Raw genomic sequence first — 14,067 nt, 5'->3', positions numbered from 1 at the left:
TTGCCCGCCTATATCACCAGCACTTCCACTTCCTCGCCAAGAAACCAGCAAGGTACACTACCCCAAATCATGATGTTGCAACCACCTTCACGCAGGTATTGAAGTCATCAAGTAGACAATTAATAGATCATGCTCAGTATGTGCTTACAACACTCAAGAGCACAAAGAAGGAAGGAAAAGTCACATACTTAGGAGCTCCACAAGTCTTGACCCAAATTGCATACCATGCCATTGGGATCGCCGATAATTTGATGCCAGCCCCATTTCAGAACACATGGATAATTATAGAGAAAGCTCGGCCCTCTCCACAAGCCACAAGATCAAAGAAGAAAGTGATTTATAAGTCAGATGAAGAGTCAGTGGAAAGCTCACCTGAAGTCCATAGCAATGAAGAAATCTCGGATAATGAAGAAAAAAGGGCAAGAAGGGAAGAGATTAAAAGAAAGGCAGTGGCCGTCCATTAGGAAGAACCTCCCCAGAAAAAGGCAAGGTTCGAAAGAGAAAAGGAAGCTTATGAACAAAGTCAACTAGCTGCAGACTTCAAATCTATGGAATCCAAGGGAAGTCAAGGGTCCTAGAACCAAAAACCCTAAGAAGAAGATCCAAGAAGATCCTAAGGACATGCTAGAAAGGATGTATGCAAAAGCTGAAGCCCTGGAGATACAAGAGACATTAGCTAAAGCTCAAAGAAAATCCAGAGAAGAGTCAACTACTCAACAACCACAACAAGCAAAAGTTGGGAAAGCAACTGAAACACAACAGGAACGGGAGGTGATGTCTCCAAGACCATCCTCACCCAATACCGAACAAGGGGATCAGCCTCTTCCTAGTCCAAGCTCTTCATCAACTAACCAATTAGATGAAATCAGGAAAATAAAAGGAGATGAGAAAAAAGAGAAGAAAGCCAATCGAGAACACGCACCAAAAACAACCAAAGATGAGGTTGGACCTTCCAAAGAGCCTTAAGCAAAATTCAAAGATTGAAAGCCGTAGTGCTAAAGCTCGAGAACTGGAACAGGTGATTGATGCCCTCCAAGGCGAAGCTTGAAGACAAAATGAATATTCAAGGCCAATCAAAGAAATCAAGAATGAAGCAGAACAACATCAACGCGTCAAGAAAAAGCAAGAAAAGGAGATGAAAGAGTTACGAGAACTCCTTACGAAGTTATTTGATGCCTGTAAAAGCAAAGAGCAGCAGCTGATTGAAGTGACAAATGAACTTACGAGCACTACTCAATCAGTACAAAAACTCCAGGTACAATTGAATGCAAAAAATGCTTCTTTGCAATACTCAAAGTAGAGAATCAATGACCAAGCGACATTTCTAAAGCAAATAAGGGAAAAGTTAGCAGTAAGGGGACTGATGAAGTTTACAAAACTCTAGAAAGAAAAAACAAAGAATTGGAGCTTGAGTTGAAGCTGGAACAGGAACAAAGAAGGGACCTCGCCGTAATGTGCATGCAAAGGGAAGAGCAATTGCTTAAAGAGATAGAAAATTTGAAAAAAGCCAATCAGTTGAGAGAAGGAAATATGGAAACTCAGGAGGAGGCAGGTACATCTGAACAACCAAATCTAGGGATACCATCAATCTCCTTTGTAGAACTAGAAACACAACCAACTAAAGGGCAGACAAAAAGTTTTCAATTCTAGGAACAAATCATAGACGAGGAACAAGTTCCAATGGTCCAGCTCTCTAAAGCTGAAGAAGATTCACTGAAAGAGTAGATTATTCAAGAAGTGGATGTTGAATGGAAAGCCACTATGGATTGGGAGTTGAGAGTCCCTTACTCTATCAATGTAACTCAGCTCACTCCCAATCAAATCAATTCTCAGTGGCATCAATAGTCGCTGACATATCCTTTGATAAAGGTGGATTTGTTGCAAGTAAAAGAAAAACTCTACAAGGATATGCAAGAACAAGGGCCAGATGCTCTCCACCCCACATGGAGAAAATATTGGCTCAACAAAAACTCAAGCTATCTCATATTGTTTACAAGGGCACCGGCATCATTCAAAAGGACCCAACATTCTGTTTTGTACCAAGGGTAAGGACATGGCAAGCACAAGAAGCACTAAAAAAGAAAGACCGACTTAGCTCAACTACCCGAAACTGCCAACACCACAGCAAGGATAGGCAACTGAAGAATATATGTATAGTGAAAACCCTAACGGGTGCCATGAACTTCTTCAAGAGCCTCCCTGACCTCTCGTGTGTAGTGTTTTTTAAAATTTGCAAAATGTTGCTCACATGTATCCAAGTTTTTCATGAGCCTGAACAAGCGAGAGCCCCATGGATGTCCTTTTTAGAAGGTAACCAAGGCTTATGCTATGATTTAAGTGGGCATCCTTCACAAGAAGTTCTTTACGGCTTCTATGCCACATGCATGTTCTTACCATCGAGCAATATGTTGGCATTCAAAGAATCTTTCTACATTGGGTTCTTCACATGGCGTACAAAGATTTTCATATCAATGATCAGCAATTTAGCTGCAAGCTTCATCAAATATTCGTCCACAGAACTAAAGAATAGAGTTACTATTCAGTTTTTGTAGGTCCCTGAGAAAGAACGGTGCATCCCATATCAAAAGGCACTTCAATCACTTAAAGTCCGCTTCGCCAGTCGTCAACCCGAAGACTACTTCAGTCCATGAAACCATGTCAAGGGACGACACAGTCGAGGAGGGGGGGAAAGTTAGCAACAAGCACCAAGCTAATCCATGTAACATTTTTTGGAAGCTTCATTGTAAAAAAACTTATTCTTCTGATAAATTGGGAAGATTGTAACTCCTATTGAACGAGTGGATATTGTAATCTATGAGCCGAAGCTATAAGCTTCCAGATTGTATCAATTTATCCTTGGTTAGAGCTCCCAGATGATTAGTTTTTGACCTAAGAAACCTTGGCTAAGGTATAAAAGCCAATTTTGTATAAGAAATACACAATGTGAGCTTACAACACTCTCTTCTCTCCTTTTGTTGCTTCTATCTCCTTTGTCGGTTGTCACATTGAAGTGTCGTCTGTTGCATTGCAACCACATGTAAGAGCTCTACGCATTAACATAAACATATCATGATAAATTATAGCATTTGATGACATCGATCCATGGCCTAATTTCATCATAAATAGGAATTTAAGCTAGAAAATCACAAAGTAAGTATATACGGGGTATTGGAGCGTCATTACTAAGCATTTAGATGCATTCGGAGTCAGAAACGACTAGGTCAAAATCTCACTATTGTTAATAATCGTATTTTTTTCACTCATTGAAAGTGAGATTTGAGACCATAAGCATATGTGCTTAGGTCTTATATACTTTTCCTAGAAGTTTCATAGCATTTTGATGTCGTTTGATGCTGTAACGATCATGGTTTGCTTGCCGATTAGTGATTAGCCTTTGATGACTTAAGTCATTTTAGTGTAGCTTGAGTTAGATGCGAGTTGTCTATTGTTTTCCAAGAGATTGACAACCTCTTGTAGCCTCCATGCACTAGTCGAGTCAGCTTTGTCCCATTGACACATCGAGCTGCTTAGGGCACACGATCCATGACTCCCTCCCTCCCCCCACCCCGCGCCTCTCTCTCTCTCTCTCTCTCTCTCTCTCTCTCTCTCTCTCTCTCTCTCAAGTCCCTCTTTTTTAGAAGTGGCTCACGGTTAAGAACATGCATGTCTGCATGGGGTTGGGGGCTACCTCCTCCACATGGACTTTGATAGTTGGGTGGTTGGTTTAGATGCAACTAAGGGAAGGAACTCAAGAAGTGCATCAAGTCCTCAATGGGTCGAAGTTGGTGAGACCATTTTGAGCAATATATTATCCTACCTCCTATGGACAAATAACAATTTGAGTAGCATGTTGAGTAGGAACACCCGGGAGGTGCCCTTGGATCAACACCATCTCTATACCAACCTAGATCTACAACAACTTAGGATGAAGCTGACATCTTTTTTTACAGTGCCCATATATGGAGGGTTGTATCTAGCCAATGCTCAACTCAAAGTAGTGCAACATTAATGGAGGCATGATCTGGCTTTACAATTGGGTGTCACATCAGTATTATATCAACACACCATTACATGCAAAAAATACCTCGGCATAAGTTGATCTCTCTCTCTCTCTCTCTCTCTCTCTCTCTCTCTCTCTCTCTCTCTCTCTCTCTCTCTCTCTCTCTCTCTCTCTCTCTCTCTCTCTCAATAGATGCATCCCAGCCCTTCTATGCGATGCTAGGCTACATTCTAGAAGGGACATAGGAGGGACTAGATCACTTCATTAATGATGGAACTTTAGTAGCAGTAAAGCTCTAGAAAGTGGCTTGCTACAGGAATTTACTGCATCCTACACAAGTTCTTCGCTTGCCGATCTCATTCTCATTCCGCCCAACCTTAATGTGGTCAGCCATCTCTTTTTCCTTACCTCTGCATACCATTATCATTACCGCTTCCTCTTTGCTGATGGTTTCACATGTCTAAGAAAAAAAGAGAATCAAGACCTACACCTTCTTTTTTTAATTCATAGTTCCAACTGATCATTACATACCAGAGGCAATCAAGTTGATCAGCACTAGCAGCGATAGAAGGTAGTGAGAGAGACGATGTATAGGGGGCGGGAGAGAGACAAAGAGTGTATATGAGATTTTGTCCATTAACGAGTGCAAGCTAATGAGTTGTGTGGTGAAGAGTACGGTTGGCTAATGTGCAAATTGAAGTTACTTTTTATTTAGTGAATGTTGATCATTCATGGCGCTATATTTATGTGAATAGGTAGAGCCATCGAGCTACTTACTATGTCGGGATCCATAGTGCACATGAATATGTGCTCAAGATACTTGGGTCCAAGGGATGGAGCTGTCCATCGGCAATTACAAGTACGACAAGAAAAATGCTAGTAATAGGGGCAAATACTAGTACTGAAAATGGTGCTTGATCTTTTAATATTAGTAGTTGTTATTAGTGTCCTGTGTAGGGTAGTGTAGTAGGTAGTCACAGCAAGGTGTGTTGTAGATTGTGGCATTCCATGAGGGCAACATTGATTTAAGGTTGTGAGGAGTCAGGAGGGTAATGTGTCAAGAGGGCAATGTGACATACCAATTTGAGGCAAAGATAAGGAGTCTATGTATACCCACATGAGAGCATAGTTCAATAAGAAGCACTAAAAAGTCAAGTAGGTCTCATTGCATTAGTATCAAAGCAGCTTTAATGAAGATCAATGGAATGTAGACACTCAACTTGTGTAGGCTTGTGAGAACTGACTTTGGGCATTTGAGCATAGTTAACTCTACCTCTGTCCTCTGTAAACTCTACCCAAGCTTGGTGGTGATAGCACTTGGTGGGAAATTTGTTCGTGCTTTAAAGCTTTAATGATGATTATGCAAAGATCATCCACAACAAATCGAGGGTCTTGAAAATCATCTTTTATTTCTTCTTTCTTGGCCTATTATGTCTACTATTCACTGACACTCTAGTTTCTTTTTTGGAGAGAGAGAGAGAGAGAGAGAGAGAGAGAGAGAGAGAGAGAGAGAGAGGAGGAGGAGGAGGAGGAGAAGACAATAGAGTTATAGTGTAGTTAAGTTGTTCTTTCATTTCTTTTGTAGTTTACGATATTAGAGGTAGGCCTCATGATTTTATCACTTGTTTTCTTCTATTTTTCATTCCCTCTTGCACGTGTTCTTGTTCTCTCTCTCTCTCTCTCTCTCTCTCTCTCTCTCTCTCTCTCTCTCTCTCTCTCTCTCGTTTTGCTTCTTTTCTTATCCTTTGATTTTTCTCTTCTTTCTCTACTAGAAAGAAGAGGGGGGGGGGGGGGGGGGGGGGCAAAAGGACTTTAGTAGCATTTTGGCCCACCGCATGGGCAAAGCCATAGCATTGCTTAACTTTTTGGGCTAAGTAAAATTCAATTCATTTAGTGATTTGTTTTAATAGAGAGTCAAGGTGAAAAATTACAATGGTATGATTAAGAGGATGAGAAAATGAAGGCTTTTAAAGCCTTTGGTTGTGTTTCGTCATCAAAGCACAAATACACTAGGAAAAAATTGTGGCTTGAACCAAGCACATTCTCAAGGTCAACGACCTATTTCAGGTAACTAGCCAAGTGGCCACGTGGCCTTGTTGTAGAAGTCACTTAACGATAGTGTACTTCAGCTAAGTATACAGTTCGCTTTCACAAAGGCACATGCCTATATCAGGTGGGTGATTAGCAAGCTATTAATGCCCAAATTCGGAGGCTTGAGGGCTCTACTAGGATCTGGAGCCAAGGAGGTTTACACTAAGCAAAGGGGATGATGAGCACTCAAATTGGAGCATCAAATCTCATTGGAGTTTTGCATTAAAGGGTTCTATAAAATGGCGTCAAGAAGTGCTTCGCACACACAAAAATTGCACAAGGCAATGATGCTTGCAATGAGAGTAATTATGTCATAAAGAAAGCTGAAAATGAACACAAAAGGATGTAAATTAATTGAAAAATTTGCACACAAGATCAATGCTAAATGCGAGTTCCCCCTCTCATGCTTGGTGTGTGTGTAATCTTCTTTAATTGTTCCTTACCTTTTGGAGGTTTGAGTAAGGTTTCAATTGTGTTGGATACTGGTGTGTTGTGCAGCCTTTGGAGAAGTGGAGTCCCTAGTGTGTATAGGACTAGTCCCTTGGCTGCTTCTAGCATGTGTTCAAAATAAATCATTACATCATGCCTTAATTCTGTTGGAAACGAGGCTATCCAAGCTATAAAGGCAAATACTTGTGCTGGCCCTTATGAAAATTAAAAAACCTTGGTAAATTTTGGAACACGTACCACAAAAATTGGTCAAACCAAATGATTGAAGAGGAACAATTGGAATTTGGATCAACTCTTTTGCATTGGCATTTGAGGAAGCGTCTATAAGAATTCCAACAGTTTCTTAGAAATAGTTTTTGATCTTTTGCCCTATCCATAAGAGAGCGTCCTTTGGTGCGAGCAATGATTGAAGAACTTGGACATTTTTTACCATCCACATCGAATAATTTGACCTGCTTAAGCTCAAAGAGAACATCTTGTGATAAGAGATGTTTGGAATGTAAGGCAAGGGTTTTACATTGCTCTACAATGTCCGTGGGAATGCTATAAAGCAAACCTAACGAAAATATTCTAAATGGTGCCCGATAGTTCAATATTTCATAATCCCAAAGCTTGTGTTCAAGTCGAATAGCATCCAACTCAACTTTTCTTGGTGGTAGTAGTGGGATTACTTCCGAGAAAAGATTAGAAATGGCTCTTTCTATGGATAAATTGTTTGCATCTGCTAAAAAGTTGAGCGCTTCTTTCTCTTCTTCTTCAAGAAGGTCTAGATCTAGAAGGGGATTGATAACCCTTTTTGAATGCTTAATTTCTATAGGGACAGTAGGGAGGTTATTGATGAAATACAACTTGTTCACAATAGTGGGTAGAGAAGTGAAATAAAAATCAAGATCTGAGCTATCTTGTGCATCAATAAAGGGTAATTTGGCTAGGAAGGTACCAAATGCCTCTAAAAGCTTATCCTTCTCTTTTTTAGAAAGAATCAGTAAAGAGAGCCGGTCATTGACAGAGGTTGTGTTTAAGACTGATATAGAGTGGGTGATTATAGCTTGTTTCTTAAAATCAAGCAATTTTTTGTGGAATTCCACACCTCTGAAACAAGAAATTATACATTGGGTACCAATTTGTGGAACATAAATGTCTTCTTCTATTCCATATCCCAAATAGGTGAGAGATGGAATCCAAAAAGCCTGAATCAATCACCATATAAGTATTAAACAAACCATTAGGGATTGAATTATTGTCATACCAGTATTAAGTTTTCTCATTATATGATGGATACCCGATCAAAGGTATCTCAGGAAATTTTATGTGTGTTTGAATTTAAAATCCCATCATTCAGAATCATATATTAAGAGACTTAAATACTGTTTGCAAAAAGATATTGTGTAAAGAACAAAACAAAGAAGAATTTCTTGATATATAAAATTCATTACAAGATATTTTGATACATGACAAAGTAGGAGTTTAAGCCGAAACTCCTATCAAATGAGAGCACGGATCTTACTTGCCAACCAACCACAAGTACAATTAATTAGAACCAATTTGTACTAAATGGATGACAGGTATATCAAGCAGTCCCCATTGCTTGTTATTGTTGTCACATCCCATACCCCAACCATACTCCTAGACATATATTATGTTTTCTTTAGCTCGTCTATGTAAGTAGGGTCTTTTACGGTCTTTGAAAGATTTTATGGATTTACATGGTTTAGAGATAGGGTCCTTAATTGCTATTGGCTTTTGCCTACTATGTGCAGCCATAAGCTTGTCCCGAATTCGTTGGAGCTTAAGTATGTCCCGAGTGATGCTCATCCTAGTTATCTGCCTGTAGCCCTGTTTATTAACAATAATTAGACACATATACTTTAGTTAATATCCTAAGTTTAGAGCCTCCTCTTTTGCCCCTCTTTATAAGTATTTATGAGCATATACATGTCTTTTTATGATTCCAAATGTTTAGTACTATGGTATATATACCTAAGTGTTTATTTTGAAAAAACAACTAAAGTGTTACTATCTTGTGATGGTATGCACTTACATTCTAACTTGTGAAAATTTTGGTAGCATTTTCTTTGTAACATTACTCTTTTTTTAAAAACCACCATAAGTATTCATTGTATATTTTTTCCTCACAGGAGGTTTTCATAGCCCAAATGCTATATCTTAATCAATACCTTTGTTAATGCTTATATCAAAGATTGTACAGTGCTATTTCTAAAAACTATTACATGTTTGCTCAGCAAATATAGAGAACTTATGCACGTAATCAAAACAATATGTACCTTGGTACCTGAACCAAACTTGCCGTCGTCATTTGTGTATTTGTAAGTACGTTTATCACCAAAACAACTCCAACTTTGTTATTGTACCGAAAATGGTATTAGTTATAGTATGTTGATTAGTACTATATATGTTTTTTATATTGTTCTATGTTATTGATACACTATGCATATGATTGCATGTATGTGAATACATGCTACGGTGTTGTTTTGCATGAAATCCTTCTTCATGTGTAGTGCATACCTGGTGTGTATGCCCGTGTGTATATGTATGTGTGTGTGTGCAGAAACCATAATACGGCTATGCTTGTTTCTACTACGAAAACCCGTTTGTGAGCATGCATGTGCTTGCCTATGTATTGTTTATATTTCTTTAACTAATCTTTTATGTTATTATGGAAAGAATACAATATCTAGATGGTTTGATGTGTACTATTATGTTTGTGAATGGCAGTAAAAGCCACTTATTCTTTCTCTGCTACTTATACTCATAACAATTTCATGGTATTGAACATATGGCGCACTGTACAGAGCCCTTATGCATACGATCGTGTGTATCTGTGTAGTAGTCAAGCCATAAACCTTGCAACAAAAAAAAGGCCAATTATTTACCGTGTGTGTTGTGTCAAAGGCAGTCCGTCATGTGCTTGCCAGGCCCGTAATTTTATTGCTTCTCTTGCGTTTGATGGTGGCCTGTGAGTGTGCGTTCTCCGCAACCCAAGATGTACTGAATGCTTTTGCTAGTGCTTGTGAGTATGTGTATGAATTACCAGCACTCAACTTACTCTGTGTGTGTGTGTGTGTGTGTGTGTGTGTGTGTGTGTGTGTGTGTGTGTGTGTGTGTGTGTGTGTGTGTGTGTGTGTGTATGTGTGCGCGCTACAGACTCGATTCAGCCTTGCGTTTCTATTCTTTGCGCAAGCTGCTTTATAAGTATAGTATGCATGCGGTGCCATTAATGCTCCACGTTGTCTACTTTGTTATTCTAGGAAGGTTGCATCACCAACCAGATATGCTTCAATTGGTTACTTGAGTTTATCAGATTATCACCACTTAAAAAGAGCTATATTATCCTTGAAACCTTGGGAAAAAAATTAGGTACATTATTTGATGAGTTACAAATACTCATGGCAAAGCTGCATTGTTTGGAATTTACTACAAGAAAGCCTAGTTAATATAGTTCTTCTTCATCACAAATTGTTAAAAAACCGATAATATGTGCATTAACTCAGAATGTGCAAGTATTTCTTTTGGGCCAGTGCATCCACCGATCGAGTGTTAAAAATACCCTGTTATTTAGGATTTCCAAACATTTCTCAAATGATACCAATAATGAGGATTTGTTTAGTCAAAGGTTTGTATATTTTTTTGGTGACTTCCATTGAAAATAAAAACAAAAGAACTGTTCCATGCCGGAAATGTTTAACAAAAAGGGTTGTTCGGCTTGTTTTGTATTAAAAACTTCAATTGTGTCCTACTTGGAGCCATACTCTGTCTTCAATCCCGTCCATCATTCTTCTGCTATTGACATAGTTGCCTGTGCCATGTTTAAAGGATTAGTAGACCTCTGGTGTCATGTCATCAATATTTGTGTCCTTTTTTATGTTATTATTATTTTTATATAAAAAACAAATGGTGCTATATTTTTGTGTGTGTGTGTGTGTGCGTGCGTGCGCGCGCATGATATCATGTGTTGTTATATTAATGTGGCATATGTCCAATATACTGTGACTGTGACTGTGACTGTGTGTGTGTGTGTGTGTGTGTGTGTGTGTGAGAGAGAGAGAGAGAGAGAGAGAGAGGGGGGGGGGTTATAAAGAGAGAGGTGAAAGTATGAGGGAACATAAGATTGGCTTTTATTTTTGCTCAATTCTTAGAAATTGGTTGTGATTGGGCACCTTTTATTTGTGAAAATCTACAAGCTATTTTCAAGGGAATTAGTGTTTGTGCTCTAAAATGCAAAAAGCATGTGTGCCAACAGATTGGAAGGCTAAAATATAGTCAAAAATTTGGGCAAATACATTAGTACTTTGTGTAGAAACAATATTTAATGCTCTATAAGCTCATTCTTAACGCGGGTGTTGACCTATTTTGCATATAAAATATATTTTGTGTGGTCTTGAACTTGCAAATTTTTATTGTCAAAGCAAAGGCCAGTGTCTCTCTCAAGGGTTGTTTCCACATACACAGAAAGAGATAAAGTCTGGCCAACTTTCTAATGAGACACAACACGATCTAAACTAGCAGTTTCAAGTTTATTTGTTTACTTTAATGCATGAAACTTTGTAGTGTTGGTGAGATTTTTCGAGACATGGTAATTAACACAATCCTTAGTTGGTTCTATTCGTTTCCATTTACCATCTACAATTGATGTGTGTGGATCTGGAAGAGAGTGGTTGTCTTCTAATAGTATTTGTACCATGTATATAATGTGGTAGTTATTTGGTTGATACATTTGCAATTTTTTTCATTTTCTTTGTGATGATGTATTAAACAATGTACTCCGGGATGTGAAGTTTTAGGAAGCAAGGTTCGTCAAAGCTTGGTGGGAATGTGTGCAAGACACAAAAATCATGGTCAGCACTAAGACGCTGGTAGCATTAAACCCACATGCTTCGAAGCACATTTTTAACTTCTACCAAATAGTGTTTTGGATATAAAGGGAGTTTTGGTGTTGTTTTAAATTATCCTTAGCTTTGGGTAGACTTTTGGTTGGCTTTATTGGGGATTTTTTGAGGATATAGCAAGGAGTTTGTTTACACGAATTAGGCACATAAACACTTCCAAGGAATAGAGTAGGACAATATTCGTAGCAGAGTCTGTTGACAAGTGAAGGATCCAATCCTGTGAGTGCAAGGGAAGTGAAGGAGATGGAGAGAACACAGTGCTATTGGTGGAGCATTAGAGAGTGCAACACTCTCTTCTCCTTATTTATTTTATGAACAAAGAATGAGTAAACGGGCGGGCACCCAGCCACAAGCTGACCACGGGGCCTGAAACCCAACAATCTCCCACTTGAAGGCCAACGTGGCCTAACTGGATAAAGAATGTAGGGGCTACTATGTACAAATGTACAAAATGTGAAGTGTGACCCTAGATTCACCCTACACCCATCATCTCTATGCAATGTGTGAACTGCTCTGAAGCTAAGCTCTTTGTTAGATCATCCGATGGGTTTTCATCTATGTGAACTTTGACTAGCTCAATGCGTTTGCTAGCCAAGATATCTCGTACCATATGATACATAACCTCTATGTGTTTTGACTTGGAGTGAAACCCGGGGTTCTTTGCTAATGCAATCGCACTCTCACTGTCACAATGTAGCACTTGAGTCTAGTGTATACAAAAATCTCCCACTAGACGAGATAACCACACAGCTTCCTTACTGGAACTAGAAACTGCAACATAGTCTGCCAGTGGTGGAAGACGAAGTGCAATTTTGGATACATGGTCTCCAAGAAACCGCCGCTCCAACGAACAAGAAAACATAACTAGATGTGGATTGCCTAGTGTCCACACAACTCGGATAATCGCAATCAGTGTATCCAACAATGGATGCATCACTGTTCCCAAAGCGTAAGCACTTGCTAGCTGAGCCCTTGATGTATCTCAAGCTGTGCTTCACTGCTTCCCTATGCTCTCTGCCTGGATTTTCCATAAACCTGTTGACCACTCCCACTACATATGCAATGTCTGGCCGTGTGCTAACCATGGCAAACATGAGATTGCCAACTGCCAAAGAATACAACACCTTTATCATCTCTATCTTTTCAGCATCCAATTTGGGACAATCATGCTTGCTATGTACGCTACCATTGGGGTAGTCAATGCTTTCCCCCCTTGCATAAAATGTTGCAAGGTCGAATATACTCTTCCTACAAAAGTTCAAGTATACCACGTTTGTGATCTCTCTTGATACGCATACAAAGAAAGTGATGTGCATCGCCCAAATCTTTCATAGCAAACTGATTGCTTAAGGCATCCTTGAGAAGTTCATTTTCATATTTTGACTTCCCGGCTATGAGCATGTCATCCACGTACAAAATCAGAATGATGAGGGAACCATCATTCAATCTCTTTGTATACAAGCAGTGATCCTCTTGGCTCCGTATGTAACCTTGGACTGAATTTACTTATCAAACTTGATGTACCATTGTTGTGAGCCTTGCTTTAATCCATACAAATCTTTCTTGAGTCTACACACTAGTTCTGCCTATGTTGTCTTCTCAGCTTTATCGCAAATCCTTCTGGCTGTTTCATGTAAACATCCTCTTCAAAATCCCCATGAAGAAACATTGCCTTCACATCCATTTGGACCAAATCCAAGTCCTTGATGGCTACTAGACCAAGCACAAGATGCAATGTAGTCATCTTGACCACTAGAGAAAATATTTCATCAACATTGCCTTCACATCCATTTGGACCAAATCCAAGTCCTTGATGGCTACTAGACCAAGCACAAGATGCACTGTAGTCATATTGACCACTAGAGAAAATATTTCATCAAAATCCACGCCTTTCGTTTGATTGAACCCTTTAGCAACCAATCTTGCCTTATACTTAGGTTCCGGATCATCTATGATATACTTCTTCTTATACACCCATTTGCATGGCAAAGCCCTATTTACCTGCTGGTAACTTTGTCAAATCCCAAGTTTCATTGGCTAAAATCGAGTCATACTCAGATTACATAGCCTCTTCCCACTTCATGTTATCGTCCATGTGAATGGCCTCTTTGTAACAAGTGGGTTCACCGTAATCAGTGACTAGTAAATAGTTCAATCCTGGCTCAAAATGCTCAGGTGCATGAGATGTACGAGTAGATCTTTGAAGTGTTTGACTACTAGATTTTGCTCTCCGTAGAGCAGCATGTGTGTGTGTGTGTACTAGTGGAAGGTGCATCACTAGCACGTCCAACATTTTGTGTAATTGGCAATGAGAAAACATCCTCAAACCGTACTCTACGATACTCAATGTCTTTCACTAGCTTTTTATGCATCTTAGACTCATGGAATATCACCTGAGAGCTACGTATAACCTTCTTAGATTTTGGGTGCCAGAGACAATATCCCATCTCTTTGTCTACACTATATCCAATGAAGATGCACTTGTGTGATTTTGGGTCCAGCTTTTGTCTAAGCGCTTTTGGCACATGTGAGAATGCCTCACACCCAAATACACGTAACTTTCATGATTGGGCTCTTTGCTCATCCACATCTCCTACAAAACCTTGTACTTTAGTGGTG

This window comes from Adiantum capillus-veneris, chromosome 18 (assembly GCF_014529385.1).
Source record: "Adiantum capillus-veneris isolate H3 chromosome 18, ASM1452938v2, whole genome shotgun sequence".
NCBI lineage: Eukaryota > Viridiplantae > Streptophyta > Polypodiopsida > Polypodiales > Pteridaceae > Adiantum > Adiantum capillus-veneris.
This window is presented reverse-complemented; position numbering follows the sequence as displayed.